At 37.3% G+C, this 13,495-nt stretch overlaps 1 pseudogene across 1 annotated transcript in view; it reads left to right on the top strand.

The window, feature by feature from the left end:
- Positions 1 to 6,997, top strand: part of LOC307096753 (60 kDa heat shock protein, mitochondrial-like) — a 93,114-nt pseudogene extending 86,117 nt beyond the window's left edge. Inside the window, exon 2 of the transcript in view lies at positions 5,172 to 6,997. The product of the transcript in view is annotated as a 60 kDa heat shock protein, mitochondrial-like (transcript). The remainder of the gene's footprint in view (positions 1 to 5,171) is intronic.
- Positions 6,998 to 13,495: the final 6,498 nt, after the last annotated feature.

The raw sequence follows: 13,495 nt of genomic DNA, 5'->3' as shown, positions 1-13,495 counted from the left end.
TAAATAGGCAGGTGCATCTCAGAAAGAGCAGAATTCCCCTGCTTCTTTTGATTGTTTCGGCCTTAGACAAAAAGTAGATATTTTGTCTAAGAAGATTTCAAGTGAGGATGTGATGGTGGGGGTGGGGTGGCTCTGCGCCTGCAGCTGCAGAGCTGACCATGTGAGCTGGGACAGATGTAATTCACAGCCAAATCCTAGGAGCCTATAGCATTAGCAAAAGCTGGCCCGTGGATTGGCAATGAACATAACCAGATCAGAGTTATAGCAGCTACAGATTCCTCCATTGCAAAGAGCAACTCAGGTGGACCAGGGAATGCAGAAGTAGAGGGGAAGTAGAGGTCCCACCTCTCTCAGGCAATGAAGATGAATAACCTCTTTTACTCCTACTTCCACCCCCTATTTAGCTGAGACAAGCAGGGTGTGAAGGAGGTTATGTAAGAGACTGGACCACGGAACATTTATTGGTCTAAATTTACAATATAAGATTAAAAATTCCTCCCTCTCCCACAGTAAATTATGGGATGGAACATTTGAAGATGATCAAATCAGTCACATAGAATAGAAGAAATCTCTTTTTTGGCATGTTTGAATTGTTGTTTGATGTTTATACCAGTGCTTCACCACAGACTCCTAGGATTTCTTTGGCTGTGACTTTCATCTGTCCCAGCTCACATGGTCAGCGCTGCAACTGCAGGCACAGAGCGGCCTCACCCCTACCATTGCACTCTCACTTGAAACCGTCTTAGCCAAAATGTCTACTTCTTCTTGCCTAAGACCTAAGAAATAAAAGGAAGCAGGAGATTTCTCAATCTCAAGGTCTCCCTCTGCCATCAACATGCACCATTAAATTGGTAAACTGACACTCCAGGTTGATACAGGTGCTAGCTTTGAGATCACACTTTTTCAGAATTCTTAAAATGGAACAGGGGTACAAGTCTTTAACTCTATCTGTTGTATCACCAACATGTGTCTAATACTCTTCTATCTTGGATGAAGAAAATTAGGACACATATATGATCACTTTGCTCTCATGCTATTTACCTCCCCAACTTTTCCTTTTTACAATCCAATGGATCAGCCTATTGCCTTGCAACACATCCTCTTTCAATCACATAAGTTAATCATAGTCAGAAGTTTCTTTAAGCTCAGAGAGACACAAAAATTGAGAAGTTTCTTTAGATGGTACCATAACTTGAAACTATACTGTCTTATAATTCAAATTTGAGTATGAAAATTACATTTAACTAATAATATTTCTTTATCTTATTGAGCCCTTGTTCCTACTCTGACAGATGGGTACCTCAAGTTTACTAGGATGCAGGTCTTATGGATAAAAAGAAAAAATAGAAATGCAGAGCAAAATATGAAACTACTAGAGGCCCAGTGCATGAAATTCATGAATGGGCGGGGGTGTGTCCCTCAGCCCAGCCTGCACCCTTTCCAATCTGGGACCCCTCGAGGGATGTCCGACTGCCCTCTCACAATCCAGGACTGCTGGCTCCCAACTGCTCACCTGCCTGCCTTCCTGATTGCTCCTAACCGCTTCTGCCTGCCAGCCTGATCACTCCCTAACCACTCCCCTGCCAGCCTGATTGCCCCTAACTGCCCTCCCCTGCAGGCCTGGTCACCCCTAACTGCCCTCCCCTGCAGGCCTGGTCCCCCCCCAACTGCTCTCCCCTGTAGGCCTGGGTCCCCCACAACTGCACTTCCCTGCTGGCCATCTTGTGGTGGCCATCTGTGTCCACATGGGGGCAGCCATCTTTGACCACATGGGGGCAGCCATCTTGTGTGTTGGAGTGATGGTCAATTTGCATATTACTCTTTTATTAGATAGGAGGATGGCCCCTTTACCCTTGTTTAGTATAATAATTTTGAGCACTATTTATCAGCTACAACAAGGGAAGTTCTGATCAATACTTCATTGTGATAATTTTAAGTTCTTATTTTTGTTACAGTGTTTTGTGAGTAATAAAAGTTGCTCGTTTGTCTCTTTCCTTTTTACTAGCATAGCACATAATAGTCCTTTAATGGATAAAAATATTTTCCTACAACCTAATAACTTAAAAGATTATTTTTCTAAAATTTTATATTTAGCATATTGAAAAAAAGAACCATGGAAATTTTAGAACTGATAAAAACCCAAGATATAATAAAATTTAATGTCCCTCCCAAATATTTATTTGTTGTTATGTAAACAGCAGGGCAAATTTCAACTTTCTGAGTGGTTAACCTGGATTTTTTTCTTAATGTAAATCTAGAGAATGTTAACAAACTTAACTGACCAGCTAGCTATACTGAATTTGAGATGTCCTTTAATGTTTTGCTATAAATATAAACTGCATTGAATGATAAATGCAGTAAGATTAATTAAAATTAATAGAGAAAAAAATAATACAAACTAGTATTGAAAGTAATTCACTTGCCTGGTTTCTTTTAAGAATATCTCTGTATTTCCTGATGGCAGTGAAAACAATTTTTAGTTGTACTAGTTCAGAATCTAAACAAAAGACTATTCCATGAAATACATGATCATTTATAATTGTGGCTGAAGAAAAAACAAAATTCTGGTAAGAATTCTGCTGATTAGAAAATTAAGTTAGCAATAAAAAATCATATGTTGATTGTATTACATTTGCAATGAAAAAAATAAGAAAATTATTTTCTGCTTTCCCATAAAATATAAAAAATATTGTAACTAAGCTTTTTACAGCCTTTGCCTAAATCACAACTATAAATCAAAAGTATAAAAAGAAATTTGCTGATGAATTTATAGGAATTTTTTTAAATTCAGTAATGTTGCTTTTAATGGAAACCAATTGAAATGCAAGAAAATATTACAGCTTCAGGCATATATGTAGCTTATATACTATGTTTGTAAACATGTTCTGAATATAGATAATGCAATAAAAAGACAGAGTTTGCAAATATCATTGATCAAGTTAATAAAGCTAGTTAATCAATTTGCACATCTATAGTATTTGTCACAAATGGTACTAGGTGCTGAATTTAGAGCTATGCCCTCAAGAGGTTTAGAAAATAATAGCAGTGCAATGTAATAAGTGTACTGAGCAGTTAATCAGTTAAACTAAAAATCTACTTAAAATGTAATATTCAAAATCTCAGAGTTACGTGGGAAAGAAAATAATTTATGTTAGCCTAAAAATTGGCCAAAAGCAAATTGGCTACCCAGACATTTAAAAAATACATAAAAGCAAGTATATTAAATCACCACTTTATACACTTTAAGTATATGAAATTTTGTTTGTCAAGTATACCTCCATAAACCTGGGGGGAAATAAAAGTAAGTAGTAAGCATGCTTCTTGAAGCTAAGGTGCCATATGAAGCTAAGGCTCTAGATACAAGAAACTATAGACTCTCAGGAACATGTCCTGCATGCCTTTCAACAAAATGCCATATCATATTATTTTCCTCCCTAAAGACATAAAATATTACATAAGCATATGAAAAACAGCACCTGCTTTGCTAGAATAAATCTGAATCTGACAGATGAAGAGTAAGGACAAGTGTGAAGTCTCCAGGAAATATAAACTACCAGATGTGCTGTTTGCCAACCCTTTTACCCCATGAACCTATGCTCTGACTGCTGAAGTCATCATCATCCTTTGAAAAGAATGGCTCACTACCCATCTGCTTGGAAATTAAAATTATGATCATACAAATATTAGTTATTAAATTTTGAGAAGTCAATGGACATTCCACAACTGTTCAAATATAACTATGTTTTGTCACCATAACAGAGTTCTATAGATGTAAGATAGAAAAAAAACTTCATTTCTGCTATTGCAGACATGATCTTGGAAAGATTTAATTCTTCACTATCCTTATTATTAAAATATCACTGATTGGATCTTAACCCCTACATTTGTTGTTATATTCTTAGTGTTGCTTTTGTAAATGTATCTTCTGGTATAGAATTTAAATTTTGGATAGGGTAGAAATGTGGTCTGAAGATGGAAGTGTTTGGAATGTCTCAGGTAAATAAATGCTAAAAGGTGTGTGATACTGCTATTCAGTCTTTTATGTTTTCCTATGTGAAATTAAAATTATGATTGTGATTAATTATAATTATTATTAAAATTAATAGAGAAAAAAATAATACAAACTAGTATTGAAAGTAATTCACTTGCCTGGTTTCTTTTAAGAATATCTTAATAATTAAAAATTATATGTGATGATTCTAATAAAGGTAGAACCAAGGAAAGGTCAGTGCTTTAGGGTCTTTATTAAGAATGTCTAAAATGGTGAGGTATTCTGTACTGATTGCAGAAACACTGTAATCCACTTGAATCTTAAAATTCATATTGAAAATAATTATTTCCTAATGTTGCACAATGAAGCGTTGAACATGAATTTCTCTTGGAGAGTCATAACTGTTTCCATATGCAACATACATCTGGTTAGGAAACAGAATCGTTCCATGCCCATTTATCAAAACCAAGGCCTTCTATCAACTGGCTACTGTATTTTTCCAAGCTCAGCTCTCATTACCACCCAACATGTCCATTGTCTTCTAGGTACCATCCAACTGGAGGGAATAATAGTTGCTGAAGGTGATTGACTAGGGCTTGACCTATGGCTGTTAGGCATGTTATGTTTGTAGTGATTTGCCTACCCTCTTTACTCTTGGGAATAAATGCAAGAGAATCAAATTAGCCTAAGGGTATTGTGACTATATGTTTCAGAGCAGGGTTTTGCCTTTCATGAAACTTATTTAGAAATCCGATTTCCTAAAATTTTCATGCTTCCAATTTTAGTATCTTCTACTGTCTTAGCAGCATATGACACTGAGAAATGGTATTAAGTAAATACAAAATGGATTAGAGACTTAAATGCATAGCTCAAAATCACAAAACTCCAAGAAGAAAACATAAGCAGCAAAATATCTGACATTTCTCTTAGCAATGTTTTTGTAATATATCTCCTTAGGCAAAAGAAATTAAAAATAAATAAATAAACTAACGAGACTGCATCAAACTAAAAAAGGTTTTGCACAGCCAAGGAAACCATCAACAAAACAAAAAGACTACCTACTAAATGGGAGAACATATTTGCCAATGATACATCCAAGGAAGGGTTAATATCCAAAATATATATTTTTAAAAACTCATATAACTTAACACAAAAAAAATGAACAATCCAATTTAAAAAGTGGGCACAAACCCTCACTCGCTGCCCGCTCGCCCTGCCACCCCGCAGAAATGCTTTGATTACACAGTCTTTTGCCAGATTAGGCCCGTGTCTAGGGCACTGACTCCTCATCTCACTTGGGCTTATGCCAAAGATGTAAAATTTGGTGCAGAGGCTCGAGCCTTAATACTTCAAGGTGTAGACCTTTTAGTCGATGCTATAGCCATTACTATGAGGCCAAAGGGAAGAACAGTGATTATTGAACTGAGCTGGGAAAGTCCCAAAGTAACAAAAGATGGTGTGACCATTGCAAAGTCCATTGACTTAAAATATAAATATAAAAATATTGGCGCTAAGCTTGTTCAAGATGTTGCCAATAATACAAATGAAGAGGCTGGGGATGGCACCACCATTGCTACTGTGCTGGCATGCTCCATTGCCAAGGAATGCTTTAAGAAGATTAGTAAAGGTGATAATCCAATGCAAATCAGGAGAGGTGTAATGTTATCTGTTGATGCTGAAATTTCTGATCTTTAGAAGCAGTCTAAACCTGTGACAACCCCTGAAGAAATAGCTCAGGTTGCTACAATTCCTGCAAATGGAGACAAAGAAATTGGCAACATAATTTCCTAGGCAATGAAGAAGGTTGAAAGGAAAGGTGTCATTACAGTAAAGGATGAAAAACACCGAATGATGAATTAGAAATTATTAAAGGCATGAAGTTTGATCGAGGTTATATTTCTCCATACTTTATTAATACAGAAAAAGGTCAGAAATGTGAATTCCAAGATGCATACATTCTATTGAGTGAAAAAATTTCTAGTGTTCAGTCCATCATACCTGTTCTTGAAATTGCCAATGCTCACCATAAGCCCTTGGTCATAATTGCTGAAGATGTTGATGGAGAAGCTCTAAGTATGCTTATTTTGAATAGGCTAAAAGTTGGTCTTCAGTTTGTAGCAGTCAGAGCTCCAGGTTTTGGTGACAACAGAAAGAACCTGCTTAGAAACATGGCTATTGCTCCTGGTAGTGCAGTGTTTGGAGAAGAAGGATTGACTTTCAATCTAGAAGATGTTCAGCCTTATGACTTAGGAAAAGTTGGAGCGGTCATTGTGACCAAAGATGATGCCATGCTCTTGAAAGGAAAAGGTGACAAGACTCAAATTGAAAAACGTATTCAAGAAATCATCAAGCAGTTAGACATTACAACTAGTGAATATGAAAAGGAAAAACTAAATGAATGCCTGGCCAAGTGTCAGATGGAGTAGCTATGCTGAAGGTTGGTGGGACAAGTGATGTTGAAATGAATGAAAAGAAAGACAGTCACAGATGCCCTCAACGCTACCTGAGCTGTTGTGGAGAAAGGCATTATTCTGGGAGGGGGCTGTACCCTGCTTCAGTGGATTCCAGCTTTGTACTCATTAACTCCAACTAATGAATATCAAAAACTTGGTACAAAAATTATTAAGAAAGCATTAAAAATTCCTGCAATGACCATTGCTAAGAATGATTTTAGTGTTTGTCATCACCCAATGAGAAGTGAAGAAGTCTTTCTGTGGCGAGTAAGAAGTCTTTCTGTTGAGGGATCATTGATAGTTGATAAAAGTATGCAAAGTTTTTTTAGAAATTGGTTATGATGCTATACTTGGAGATTTTATGAATATGGTGGAAAAAGGAATCACTGATCCAACTAAGGTTGTAAGAACTGCTTTACTGGATGCTGTTAGTGTGGCTCCTCTGTTAACAACAGGAGAAGTTGTGGTCACAGAAATTCCTAAAGAGGAGAAGGACCCTGGGATGGGTGGGATGGGTGGGATGGGAGGAGGGATGGGAGGTGGCATGTTCTAGCCCTAGAATAGTGCTTTACCATCATTACTGAGAACTGTGAGAGGAAGCTCAGGGCAGACTCCTCACCTATAACTTCAGAGAAGTCAGGTGAAGGAAATGATTGAAGAAAAGGCTAGCTGATGTTCAAGAAAATCACTCTAACCATCAGTTACTGATTTCAGTTGACAACATACAATGGTTTACTGCTGTCATTGTCCATGCCAACAGATAATTTATTTTGTATTTTTGAATAAAAATACATCTGTACATTCCTTATAAGTGCAAGAGCCATGTACCAATGTACTGCTTTCAACTTAAATCACTGAGGCATTTTTACTACTATTCTGTTAAAATCAGGATTTTAGTGTTTGTCATCACCCAATAAGAAGTGAAGAAGAAGTCTTTCTGTGGAGAGTAAGAATATTTGTGTACAAAGTAGAGAAATATCCAATTATGTGACCTTTGTGTAATAAAAATTTGTTTGAAGTTTAAATAAATAAGTAAATAAATGAATAAGTAAATAGTGGGCACAAGACCTGAATTAGCACATTCAGATGGCCAATAGATATATGAAAAAAAAGATGCTCCACATCACTAATCAACAGAGAAATGCAAATGAAAACCACAATGAGGTACCACCTCTCACCTATCAGAGAGACTACCATCAATAAGTCAACAAACAGGAAGTGGTGCTGAGGATATGGAGAAAATGGAACCCTCATGCACTGTTGGTGGGAATGCAGACTGGTGGTGCCCCTACAAAAAACAATATAAAGGTTCCTCAAAAAATTAAAAATGGAACTGTCTTATGACCCAGTGATTCAACTTCTGAATATATGAGAAGAAACCCAAAACACTAATTCAAAAGGATATATGCACCCCTATGTTCACTGTAGCATTATTTAAAACTAGAGGCCCGGTGCACAAAATTCATGCACGGGTGTGTGCTTGTGTGTGTGTGTCCCTCAGACCAGCCTGCACCCTCTCCAATCTGGGATCCCTCTCACAATCCAGGACTGCTGGCTCCCAACCACTCGCCTGACTGCCTTCCTGAGTGCCCCTAACTGCTTCTGCCTGCCAGCCTGATCACCCCCTAACCACTCCCCTGCCAGCCTGATCGACACCTACCTGCTCCCCTGCCAGCCCGATTGCCCCTAACTGCCCTCCACTGCCAGCCTGGTCGCCCCTAACTGTCTTCCCTGCAGGCCTAGTTGTCCTCAACTGCCCTCCCTTGTAAGCCTGGTTGTCCCCAACTGCCCTCCCCTGCAGGCCTGGTCCCCCCCAACTGACCTCTCCTATAAGCCTGGTTGTCCCCAATTGCCCTCCCCTGCAGTCCTGGTCTCCCCCAACTGACCTCCCCTGTAAGCCTGGTTGCCCCCAACTGCCCACCCCAGCAGGCCTGGTCCCCTCCCCCACACTGCCCTCCCCTGAATGCCTGGGTCCCCCCAACTGTATTCCCCTGCAGGCCTGGTCCCTTCCAACTGCCCTCCCCTATAGGCCTGTCCCCCCCCCCCCTGCCAACTGCCCTCTCCTGTAGGCCTGGTCACCCCTAATTGCCCTCCCCTGTCAGCCATCTTGTGGTGGCCATCCTGTGTCCACATGGGGGCAGCCATCTTTGACCACATGGGGGCAGCCATCTTGTGTGTTGGGTGATGGTCAATTTGCATATTACTCTTTTATTAGATAGGATAGCCAAGATATGAAAACTACTCAAGTGCCCATCAATAGATGAGTGAATAAAAATGTTGTGGTACATATACACAATAGACTATTACTTGGCCATAAAAAGAATGAAATCATACCATTTGCCACGGCGTGAATGGAACTAGAAGTTATTTATTGTGCTAAGTGAAATAAGTCAGGTAAAGAAAGGCCATATGATTTTACTTACATGTGGAATCTAAAGAATAAAATAAATGATCAAACAAAATAGAAACAGGCTTCTAGATGCAGAGAACAGACTGATGGTTGTCAGAGCACAGGGGGTTGGAGGACTGGGTGGGAAAAGTGAAGGGATTAAGAAGTACAAATTGGTAGTTAAGAAATAGTCATGGGCATGTAAAGGCACAGCACAGGGAAATAGTCAATAATATTTTAATAGTTATGTAGGGTCGCAGGTGGGTACTTGAAATATTGAGGGGGGCGGGGATCACTTTGTAAAATATATGGTCTAACCTCTATGCTATCTACATGAAACTAATACAAAATAATGTTGCATGTCAATGATAACTGAAAAAATAAAATATTTTTTAAAAAAAGTTTCCAGAGAACCTGACTAGCAAGAGTCACTACTCATTTGAGTAAGTCAGACTGTATGTTTCTTTGTACTTGTTTCTGAAAACTCAAAATTTGCCACTGCATGCACTTTTTAATGGTTAAATAAATGGTTTGAAACCCCAGAAGAAGTTAGATCACATAGCTCTTGGAAGACTATCTTGTAAATGATAGCAGGAATTTTTTTTTTTTTGTGAGCTTTGAAAATAAAATAAATTATTTACCTGTAAAAAAATTAAAATGAAACAGCCATATTCTGCTATACAGGTGTGGCACAGAGGAGTGTAGTGTAACCAACTGAGGTAATGAAGTGAGAGAGGGGCAAGAAAGTTGAAGATGAGTGCAAGGGAGTAAATATAATGATGGACTAAGAAATGTAAGCTGATAAGGAGAGAAATCAAGATGAGAGGGGAGTAAAAGAAAATAAAGATGTGGTAAGATCAGATGAAGGGACTGAGGAAGAAAATTGGAAAATTGATGGATTTATGAAATGAGAGAGAGAGAGAGAGAGAGAGAGAGAGAGAGAGAGAGAGAATGAGAGAGAGGATGCCATTGGCATATGGTGGCTAGGTTATGATCCCATGATAGGTATATGATCCCACTGTTATTGCAACAACACAGGTAATGAATATTGTCTTGTATCTGATATTCAAAGATAACGGGTCGGAGAGAAGAGGAAGGGAAAATGGTCTAGAAACAGCAATTTGTATCAAGGGCAATATCCACCCACTTTCAAGCCTAGTGGTATGAGAAAGGACCGCGAAGGAAGCAGCGATCTCAAGGGAGACAAATTGCTGTTAGAGCAGGAAGTAAAGGGAACATTCAGAAAAAGCTTGAAAATATGGGGAATTTATTTTTTACAAATGGACTGTGTGCTCCAGAGGACTTTCAGAAGTCGGGAATGGCTAAGCGATAAAGAGAGAATTGCAAGTGTGGACGGTCTTCAGTGACATTGAGTGCAGGAGATGGGGATGACCTGGGCGTTTGGGCTTCCTCACTTGTATAATCAGGACAGAGAAATGTTGATATTATTTCTGGTGGACTCAAGACAGAGTGGAGGCAAGGCCATAATTCTTGGAGAAAAAATGAGATTAATATAGTCAATGGCCTCCTCTACCATCTTGTATTAGGAAAAGTAGAAACTAGAGAAGGGAAAATCTTACACCCTGAGGCTTTCCTTCATTCCTGTGGATGGAGGCTTGGAGGTCTAGATCGGGGCCTTCTTACTTTTTGACTCTTACAGATTGATTTTCCTCCTAAGTGACCTCAACACCACTGCCTGAATAACCATGGACTATCTAAATGGTTGTTCTTCAACTCCAGTAACCAAGTGGTAGAGCCAGGATTTCTTTGAACTGCACTCATCTCCTATGACATGATTACAAGTTTTCCTACAATTTGTGTTATTTCTTTTTTCCACTCTGAAATTTCTTCATGTTGATGAAGTAACTCTATTATCTTTTTACTCACATAATGCATGAAAAGGTGACCGTCCAAATTCAATGACTATTCAAAAGAACAACTCCAAACTGGCCAGCATCTTTCTAAGACAGATAGAATAATGGAAGACATAGGGGATCGTTTTATAAGCCACTAACCTCTTTATATCTGCTAGAAGAAGTATTATTGTGTAGCTATCAGTGAACGGTAAGTGAAATTTAAAGGTACAAAAAATAGCTTAAGCATGAGAATGGGTATCTACTCACATTTTTTAGATTCAATGACAATATTACCACCAAAAATTTTGGGTAGAACATTGCAATTTACACCTTAATTTCATGTTTGATTCTTGCACAATACTGAATACCTGTTATTTTTACTGCTTTGCCAATAAGAAAAGTGGATTTCAAAGAGGTTAAAGGCTTACAAGTGCACTGTGCTGAAACTCCAGCTTTCTGATTACATTGTATTTACCTTTTCAGAATAGTCAATACATTGAAAGGAGAAGGCAACTTAGAGTCTGAGTCTTCTGGATCCCAGTCAGCAGTCCTTAACTAGAACTCTGTATGCAAAGGAAAATTTGGAGCATTTGACATAATTGATTTAGTACATAATATTTAAATTTCTAGTTTTCTTTTTATTTGAGTGGGCCAGCTTTATAATAAGTGCACTTGTTCTCTCTCTCTCTCTCTCCCTCCCTCAGCTAATATATTTCCTGTATGATTATTTCATTTTGTTCTATTCTATTATTTTATTATTTTGATTTAAAATTGTAAGCAATAGATGTGAATGGTAATAGACATACAGACTGTTTTTCAATGTCTCTAGAAATTCATTTTAAAAATCTCTGGAATGGCTGATTTGGCATCATAATGTTACTTATACATGTCTCAGGGGTGTATATAATTTAGAAAATGTTGACATGGAATTTGCATATAGACAGTATTTGGATATTAAATATATTAATTACATTCCATGAATATATCCCCATTTCACTTTAATTGTGGCAAGAATATGATTATTCCTGTACTTATAAAATACAAACAGACTAGTCCCCTTTTTTAAATTTTGCATTACTACAAATAGTGGAGAAATATATTTAAATATACTTATCAATGCATTAGATAAAAAGTAAAATAAAATTTTATGATAAAATGTCCTAGCTTTATCTTGATGTAAAGATTTCTAATATATAACCACTGTAACTTTGAGAACGTTGAGACCCCTATTAAATGTTAAGGTGACTACCAGGAAGTGGTTCATTGTAATAGCCTACAAAGAAAAGAAATACATTAAATAGGAGTGCCACTTTATGGTATTTTTTTTCTCCATAAAACCATACAACTAATTCACTTTCACTCAAATAATGAGTAAATTATTCATGAATAGGGACTTGAAACACGCCAACTTGAATATTTGAGAAATAAATTAATAAGTAAACCACAGTTTAATCATCTACATGATTAAATTAGTTTGAAGGTGTTCTCTTTCAAAAGGTAAGAAATATATGCAAGGTATACCACACTCTAATGTTATTAATTTTGTTTCAAATTCAATGGGGGTTCATAGTCCCATTCGAATATTTTTTGGATAGTAAAAACGCAGGATTTACACTTTCTCAATGTTCCATTTCCATAGAATTATTAGGAATCAGAAACATTACAATTCAACCTGCTAGAAGAATCTTCAAGTCTGCCAGCCTATCCATTTGGACTCATTGTTCATATAGAAAAAAAATATTAATCTCTTCTAATTCAGGAACACTATCATTTTCCAGTACTTTCTGAATTCTTTTCCCACCCACATAAAATCTAATACAATGTAATTTCTCCTGGGACAATGAGTTTACAATATATATGTAACCATCCGCAAGAAGGAACATGATGTCTACAATTTAGCAACAAGCCAAAGATGATAATAAAATCATTAATTCTATCAATATAAATGCTAATAGAAAAGGAAAATTGGATCTATGCCTGGTCACATTTTCTCTGATAGGAAATTAGAGAAGAGAAATTAAATCTGACAAATCTTTGCCCTTATAGACCAACATCAAAATTGTAGTGTAGAGTACACAATAAATGGCAGAATGCTTCTTCATTATACTGTGCTTTTGTTAAGCCAGGGTGAATAGCATCTGCCTGGCCAACAAAGTGATCCACTACACCCCAGAGCAGCAATTTTCAACCTTTTTCATCTCATGGCACACATAAACTAATTACTAAAATTCTGCAACACACCAAAAAATATATTTTTGCTGATCACACACACACACACACACAGACACACACAAACACACACACAAGTATTTTGATTCATTCACACTGGACAGCTATTGTTGTGTTGGCTGTTGTTGTTGTTGTTGTTGTTGTTTTTTATTTGACAATTTAAAGGAAAAAGAGGTCAGTGCTCCTAACTAAATAGTCAGGTATTGCATGTTTTAAAAATTATTGTAGCCTACTGTTGAAAACCACTGTCCCAGAGGAATCCTTAAAAAATATAGTACAAAATAAAGGCCATAATGTGAGCAAAAATCAAGCTGACAAGCCTACACTAATTATCTTGGGTATTACAACACTACTAATGAAGCTGCAGTCTGAAAGATAATAGAGGTGAACTCATTAGCAATGCCTTGAACTAATGTTTATAGGGAGAGCATTTATTGCCTGCCAGTCCTTAACATAGCTCGATATTTACAGCAGCATATTAAACAGGGATCTAACTTGATTTGTGAGCATTTTTTAAAACCACTTGGTATAAATGACTTCATTTGGGGGAAAACAAATATAAATAAATTGGCGAGCA

The sequence above is a fragment of the Cnephaeus nilssonii genome, assembly GCF_951640355.1.
Source record: "Cnephaeus nilssonii genome assembly, chromosome: 3".
Classification (NCBI taxonomy): Eukaryota; Metazoa; Chordata; class Mammalia; order Chiroptera; family Vespertilionidae; genus Cnephaeus; species Cnephaeus nilssonii.
Note: the sequence above shows the minus strand (reverse complement) of the source record. Positions and strands in the feature narration are given on the sequence as shown.